The following is a 7,558-nucleotide window of genomic DNA, read 5'->3' on the forward strand; positions in this document are numbered from 1 at the left end:
AGTATTAATGAGTACCTATCTAACCTACAGCTACACTTATCTACAAAAAATAATTAAAATAGTACCTTTACTTTTTATTGACAATTTAAAACGCATTAGATGATAACAACTGAAATTATTTTTAATCCATTTATAAAAGGTTTCTTTTTTTTTATTTTATTGTAGTCCAGTTAAAATATAGCTTTTTATTAAGTACTAAAACGGGTTTTACATCCAAATTTAGAAAGACAAACTGATACATAAACACGAGACAAAATTCCTTACTACCGCGTATTTTCAGAACTACATTTTATCAAATCATCGCTCAAAAACAACGCGCGTCTCACTTAACTTTTTAATTTCGTCACACGGGCGCGGGAAATTCTCAGACAGCCACTTAAAAAGGTGTTACCAGCCAACAATAGTCAATAATATAATAGACAATTCATTCAAGCAAGCTATCTTTGAGGCGTCAATGGCATTCCACGTGAGTGCGCCCGCCATTTTTGTTTTTTTTACGGCGGCGTCTTTTAACTGGCCTTTTTTAGGGTTCATTTTTTTGTACACATTTTATATTTAAATTTGATTCAGTATGTCAGAGTGAAAGGTCCTGCGTAGAATTTATTCCGGTACTTAATTAACGAAATTATGGAAATTAATATGTTATAATTGAAGGGATGTTTACAAAAACAACATAACTGCTTAGAGCGGTTGACACTTTTTTAAGAACATTGTTAATCGTTTCAGGTGTCAACCAGTGTAGTCAGTTATGTTGTTTTTGTAAACATCCCTTCAATTCTTATCTTATAATTTAATAAATATTAAAACTTTAAATAAACTTTTTAATTTAAAGTGTTTTTTTAAACATCGGAAATTATTTTTTTGACAAAAAGAGCAAAAAAGGAATACTTTTAGTAGAATAGATCCTTCGATGGCTTTTTATTGGTTTTAAGCTAAAATAAGGAGAATCCATTTAGACTTAAGCCTAAAATAACAAGTCTTAAAAGGACCTGTTAAACCTAAAGTGACCACTAGAAAAACAAAATGGGCGTTCCAGCGGTACCCAGAGTGCCTAAGGGATACTTGTACCATTCACTAACCCGGGGTTAACCGGTTAAACCTGGAGTTACTATGGTTACCAGTACAATTTGACACTGGGTTAGCGGTTTAACCGGTTAACCCCGGGTTAGTGGGATGGTGCAAGTGGCTCTAAGACAATTGAGTTATTTTTGTACGCATGTTAATTCTGGATATTTTTTCCGTAAAAAATATTTTAATTATGAATTCGTAGAAATTAAAGAAAAAAATCAAAATTAGGTAAGAAAAGGTGTGACCACCACCTTCTGGAATAGGTATATCCGTACATGGCGGGAAAGAGTTGATAGCTCGAGGTATGAAAATGGAAGGAATTTAAATTTAAATAGAAAATTACATGAGATTTAAATTTCTTCACTTTTATATCTCGAGTTATCAACTTTTTCCTGCCGTGTTAGCTAGGAAAGAAAGAGAGAAATTTGAGCAAAAATATTACTTAATTTAATCCGTGAAATAAAAACTTCATGTTCATTTTACTTCACGAAAGTAAAAGCAACTTTAATTAACTCAAAAAAGCTTCGAGCAACGCCGGCTTCCGACACGTCGGAACAAAAAAGTGAAACCTTTAACGGAACCCTGTCTGTGAATCCTCGCTTCGCTCGTCGCCGAGTCCAGAGCACACATTATAGGTTGACACCTTTGTGCTGGTGAATGACTCGTCGTTATTGTTCTACTATACAGGGTGCTAATAACAATATTATTTAAATGTATGTTTTATTATACATATAATTATAAAACAAAGTCCCCCGCAGCGTCTGTCTGTACGTTCGCGATAAAGTCAAAAACTACTGAATAGATTATCATGCGTATTTTCACCTATCAATAGAGTGATTCTTGAGGAAGGTTTAGGTGTATAATTTGGTAAGGTTTTGTGTAACCCGTGCGAAGCCGGGACGGGTCGCTAGTTAATGATATGGGAGGCAAACGAGCAGACGAAGGGCCTGATGGTAAGCGATTGCCGTCGCCCATGGACGCCAAAGGGGTTGTAAGTGCGTTGCAGTCATTTAATATGGGAGACGATTTTTTTTTGGGATTGGATATGTGGGATGAGAGTACGAGTGCTTATGAGATGTTTGGCGAAATACAATTATTATTAATTGAATTTTTTAATCGTCTATTATAGGTATGTTTTAAGGATGACTCACGTTAGACCGGGCCGTGTCTGGGCCGGAGCTTCCGGCGCATCGTTTTCTATAGAAAAAATCACGTGATCACCTGTCATGTCATAGAAAAGGTAAGCGCCGGAAGCTCCGGTCCGGACACGGCCCGGTCTAACGCGAGTCATCCTTAATTCTACTTTGAATTTATGACACAATTTTGAGTTAATTTCAATAACGTTTTTACATACATACATACATACATAATTGTCAGGGTTGAAAATATAAACTCCTTTACCTATCTTTTTCAAATCTTCACAAAATTCTCGTTAAATGAATACAAGAAATATACAGAGAGAGTAGACTATAAAGATACTTAAGTATAGACCAAATCAAGGAAACCTCCATTTGTAAATCAGCCTGTATTTTCAAGGGCCGCCCAGGTAGCAACTCCCGCGCAAGCAAACATACTCAATGATCAGCCATCATTGTCAAGTGGCAATTTTGAGGTAGCACTGGACCAGTCAGGGTATATTATGGTCAGTAGGATTGCATCAGACTTTTCTCTGTAATTAAATTAAAAAGTAATTAAATTTAATATTCCTTTATTTCCGGCCTGTGGCCCATAAAAAGTTGTTAGTAACAATACCTTAATCTATGTTCGAAAAGTACGTCGTGTACGAAAAAGTAGAAACTAATAACAATTAATATAACAACTAAATAATGAAGGCAATCTGACGCTGAAATCCAAGCTACCCCCTATTGGGGTCCCTTTGTTTCCCATAAAGTTTTAAGTCATAATGTATTGTTTGTCATATTATCGTTAGTCATAAAACTGAAACCGTTAACTTTTCAGGATTTTCGTAAGATTATTCTATAGATAGGTTTGGTTTGTTTTATGGCAATCCTGAAAAGTTACGCGTTTCTGAGAAAAAGCAATTATGACTAACGAAAATTCGGACAAACAATACATTATGACGTAAAACTATTTGGGAAACAATAGAGACCCCCATCTATTTTAACCTTATGAAGACTTTACGATGACTCACGTTAGACCGGGCCGTGTCCGGGCCGGAGCGTCCGGTGCACCGTTTTCTATGGAAAGCATCGCGTGATCGCCTGTCATGTCATAGAAAAGTAAGCGTCGGAAGCTCCGGCCCGGACACGGCGCCGTCTAACGTGAGTCATCCTTTGCTAAAATGTTTACTATTTATTTATTTATTTAAACTTTATCGCTCCATCGTAGGCCACGTCTACGCCTCGGCTAGTCTGTGGCCATGAGTAAGCCCATTCATAATAAAAAAAAGACAGTAAAAAATTGTACAAAAGGCGAACTTAATGCCAGAAGGCATTATCTACCAGTTAACCCTTGGGCCAAACAGAGAACAAGTAGTAATAGGTGCAAGAAAAATTAAAAATAAGTATATAGTAATTAAATGCTCGTGTTTCACTTGGTAGGATGCAAGGTATTATAACCGTGCCTTAAAACCCTCGCAACGGCCAAGATTTCACTGTTTAAACACTGAACGAATCGCTACACTCGTGGATTAAATTTTGGTATCTTACGCATGCAAATTTGTCTCCTTGTGAATCAAATAACTATCTCAGCTTTTCTGTTTTTATATGAAATATATGTTGATATATTGGGTACCTAATGATTCTCCGAGAAACTTTTAGCAAATCATCGATTCGCCGACAACGATTCGCCGAGCATAATGAGATTCGGCCAATCGTTACTCTCCCAAAAACCTGTCGGCGAGTCGTTGTAATTTAAAAAATCGGCGTAATTTTACTCGGAATATCAATATGGCACCTGATATATTACAATATTAGTAGTAGGTAGGCGCTTGTTATTTAAATATAATACGTGTCGCATTTCGCGCGTCTAGTTTCTATTAGTGTCAGCATATGTACCTGCGTAATAGAATAGAACTAATAAAACAATATTAAGTATAACGTACACTTATAATTAAAGTAGGTATAGTACGTAGTCATAGAGAAATGAGTATACCTAAGCATATAGTACTCTCTCCATACATCAGTTTAGTTATAGTGCGATAAAATGGATCTATATCTATAGTCTGTCAAGCCATTTCCGTCAGTAGAAAAAAGCGGCAAATTTAAAAAATGTAGGCGCGAAGGGTAATCGTCCCATAGAAAATTTGAATTTCACGCCTTTTTGTAACAAGTTATTTGACCAGCTATTAAAATTTTCCATACATTCCATACATACATATATTGTTGCCTTAAGCATTTTACGTCAAAAATGTGACAGTTACGTAGAAATTGGCGTCCTCAATAATTTTCTACAATTTCTTGTCGGACTATACCAATGGCATCACCAACAACCCAGATTGGGAGCACATCGTGCGGCTCCTTCTTAAGGAAAAAGCCGCATTTACCTTTTTGGGTAATGCCGGTGCATTCTGCAGCCATTCGAACCTAACTAGGTGCCCTAGGACATAGGCCACCTACTTAGGTACGTGTTTAGGTAGTAATTAGTTAGTTAGAACCTTTAGTACTTATTTGATATTTTGTACATGTACATAGTTGGTATTAATCTACTAGTTTATAGTTTTTTTTAAGCATTCGAAATAAGGTAAACACTCTTGATGTGTCTTTTTATTGAAAAAAAACATTTTAAAAATAAGTTACGGCAAATATGTAACAATTATGAATCTAATACGACGTGATCATTTATATTCTTCTGCTTTCATAAGTAATAGTTACTGATTTTTAAAAAGCGTTTTTTCAATTAAAAGACATGTCAAGATCGCTTACGCTACGTCTTACGTAGGCGAACAACGCGCGAACGCGGCGCGGCGCGGCGCGGCGAAATCAATCCTTTGATGCCCATAGAAGTGTCCTAGGTAAGCGATCTCGTTGCGAACGCGGTGCGGCGCGATTTGCACGCGAATGTCAGGCGGCGCGGCGCGGCGCGGCGCGGCGGCGGCCGCTTTCGCCGCGCCGCGCCGCGCCGCGTTCGCGCGTTGTTCGCCTACGTAAGACGTAGCGTTACCTTCTTGCAAGTTCTTTCTAATGCTAAAAAAACGAACTATTAGTACTTATTTAATATTTTGTACATGTACCTAATTGGTATTAATATACTAATTTAAGTTGAATTAACGTTTAGTACATATATAATTCCTCTGTTCTCCTTGCACCATTTTTACAGTCTCTGTTTTCTAACTTCTATGAAATTATGACGTATAAATAACACTTGCACTGCGTGGGCTATGAAAATCGCTGCATCTCCTGGTTTAATTTCTAGATGTTAGCTTCTTTGCCATCACACTCTTGTTAGAGAGGTATGTTATAACTTATACTGTGGTTATAACCGAATACTATGTGTTGTCTCGGCATAGTTTTATTTTGGGACCGGGAAGCTGCCAGAAATATTGACTGACCTATATTTTTGACAGCTGTCAATGGCAGCCGCATGCTGGTTTACAATAACAACTAGAGTCGGACCAAGTTAACTCTGCACCGATATTGACGGGATAGAGCAGCGGTCGGCAACCTACGGCCCGCGGGCCGCATGCGGCTCGTGAACCTGTCACTTGCAGCCCGACTGCAGCCAGAGTGCCGCCTTGGCTATTTTGTATGTAATAGTGACAAACGACAATGTCTCATAAAGTCATAAATATTTACAAAGTACGGCCCGCGTCACTTCCGTTAACTACTATGGCTGCTAAAAGGTTGCCCACCGCTGGGATAGAGTATGATATTTTCAGAGAAATTTTACGTTTATGGTGAAATTGCTACGCATTGTCATATCAAGATGTTTTATTTTTGTAGGAGGCAAACGAGGGAACGAATCACCCGATAGTAAGCAATAACTGTCGCCCAGGGACACGTGCAACACCAGAGTTGTAAGTGAGTTGCCGAAATTTAAGATAGGAGTACAGCCTGGCAAAAAAGAGTAGAAATTAAAAAGTGGCAACACTGTAGTATCGTCCCGTTCTCTTACATAAATTGATTTGAAAGGGACGGCATTACAGTGTTGCCACTTTTTAATTACTACTCTTTTTTGCCCGACTGTACATACGTTCTTTTCTTGAAGCTCGTCGTGACGGAAACTTTGTACCTACTCAGAAACGAATTTAATAGTTATTTACGATACATGTGCGAAAATAGGAAACACCTATTCGCACGTGTATCGTACAACGTTTTACAGTACCTACATATGACCCTTTAAATTTTCGATGTAGTTACGTAATGTGCTTATTATAACACAGGGTGTCGTAATGTAGCACCAGATGTATTATAAAATTTGCTATACGTTTACCAACTAAACCACTTTAAAGACACAGACATCATATATATAAAATCGAAAAACCAGAACGGGATAAAAAATGAGCGAAGAAGCGAGATGGCGCCTTACAAATTTCTAAAAAAGTTTTTGACACGTATCTCGAATACGACGCACGTATGATAAGAAAAAACTTTTTAAATCTATTATCTACATATGAGAATACAACTAGACTATAAAATTTATCGCTTTCGATGCGCATTTAATTTACAATAAGCAAAAGAAATTTTCATAACATTCTTCATTTTACGACGTTCGGCCATTTTCGGAAACTCTCGGTTGGTTTCGTTTCGAAGTTCAAATAACCTAAATTATGTTGTTTTTAAGACAAGAATACTAAGTATAATTGTATGTACAACATTATAAGAAATATTAAATTACATAAATTAAATGATATCCAATTAAATAGTTATAGAACTAGTTTATGAATATCAGATCTGTCCGAAATGATACCTTGGAAAGGTCCAGCCAACATGTCATTACGCTGAATTAAACGGGCAATTTTCTGGCCGGTGGCATTCCTATTGCTTTACTAGTTAGCGCAGTGGTTAAACCCACTAGCGTCTCCCGAGCGTCTGGCACAGAAGAAATAATAGTACTACCGTACAGAAAGGACACTTCCTACAAACCCGAAGTTTGACAGCGATTCAGGGACGAATCATGCTATCCCTTTCTAATATATGGCACTATCTCTTTCGGCTATTTAGGGTTGTAAAAATTCAAGTGATTAGACCGAATTTGTATTTTGGAATTTAATTAAGGAAATAGAGTGCCTATTCCCATCTTAAACGTTAACGCACTTACAACCCCTCCCTGCCGGCATATTATGGATGGCTTTATCCATCTTTATCCACGTGATAAAATAACTGTCAATTTTTAACACCGTGGGATAGAAAGTGACAGATAACGTTTTATCACGCTGTCACGTAGACAAGAACGACCATCATATCCGGTGTAGGTAGTTGGGGTTCGTATGTAAAAACTTCGATTCGCTCTAATTTCACCGAAGACGGCCAAGACCAAATTACATTGGTTGATTCGGGAACTCGTCTGCGCACGCGCAACCTATGAGAAT

This window comes from Cydia fagiglandana, chromosome 24, assembly GCF_963556715.1.
Source record: "Cydia fagiglandana chromosome 24, ilCydFagi1.1, whole genome shotgun sequence".
Taxonomy (NCBI): Eukaryota; Metazoa; Arthropoda; class Insecta; order Lepidoptera; family Tortricidae; genus Cydia; species Cydia fagiglandana.